The sequence below is a fragment of the Tuber melanosporum genome, assembly GCF_000151645.1.
Source record: "Tuber melanosporum whole genome shotgun sequence assembly, scaffold_73, strain Mel28".
Lineage (NCBI taxonomy): Eukaryota > Fungi > Ascomycota > Pezizomycetes > Pezizales > Tuberaceae > Tuber > Tuber melanosporum.
In genome coordinates, this window is record NW_003299121.1 from 318913 (window position 1) to 320271 (window position 1359).

The following is a 1359-nucleotide window of genomic DNA, read 5'->3' on the forward strand; positions in this document are numbered from 1 at the left end:
GGAAGACAGTGTGGATGTATGGGCAATTAGGAGCTGATATCCAGATAGCTATTTTTATCCATCCGAACAGAAGAAACCCATTATGGGGTATTTTAAATTCATTCTTAACAGTTAGTGCTTTTAGAGCTGAACCGTAAGAAAAGAACAGAATAAAGCTGTTTGGTATACCTCTTTTCAACTGTCTAACAGGCTGCATTGTTTCTTGGCCCTCACTGAAAACGTACTCACAAATACACTCAACTGCTCATCTCATCATAAATTACAACCATGCTCACAAACTTTACTCTCTGCATCTAGTATCACCGTCATCAAATCTTACATTCCTACATGATGAAATAGCAGGTCTTGGCGGTACAGCTCAGTATATATATGACTAGTATTCCCTCAATCTATGCGTGAGTGGATTATCAATATTGAAAGTCTGTGGAGCATTTAATGAATTAGGATTTTTGCATTGTGGCTTGACAAAATCATGTTGTGGTGGAAAATATTATAAGGTTACAGGTGAGCTCAGAATATTAGACGATTAGATCATGCGTCGAGATAGAGCTGATTATGCACATCTGATTAAACTTCTCTATACATATTAGTCTAGTAGTAGTTGAGTAACGTATAGTACTATAATTACACTGTAGAGTATCTTACACTAGTATCTCGCCAATATAGGCTCAAGTGAGTTGTAAATGTAGAAGGTCTGAGGTAGACAATATGGATAATCAGAGATTTGCAGAAGGGGTATCAAGTTTCTTTTCTTAGCCCATGGTAACAACTCATTGAGCTATGCTTGAGCACGTTGTGAATGTTGAAAGTTTGAGAGAGAAGATATAAATAGTCAGAAATTGCGAGAACTTGGATATTGTTAGGCGGAGACAACTTGATACACTTCAAGATTGTCGAGGCAAATCAAGATTAGTTTTGTAGACTGAGATTGTCTAGGAAGGCTCGAACTTAGTTCATTTTGTTTATGACTACTATGAGCGAAGTAAAGTAGGTGAAGTAGGATAGAATCGTGAAAAGAATATTATGTTGTTAAGTTCTCTTCCCTGTTGTTCGATGATGTCTAAAGCTTGGGAAGCACTTCGATATTTATATTCCGCATCAGAGTGTTCGCGGACTACATCTATTTATCATACAACTATGTACTTCTTCAATCGTATTTCGCGACGTCAAGTTTTCTTCCAAGGTGCGAACACCTGTGGACCCTGAAAACCATTACACCCTCTTCGGTAATTACCATATTTCTTCTTAGGAAGTGTGCTATCCCCAATAGTAATATCCCAATTAGCCGACTCTGTAGACTTATGGTCTAGTTCTTAAGTCGAACTGAGTTGGCACCAATTGTCTTCGCCATTGATAAAA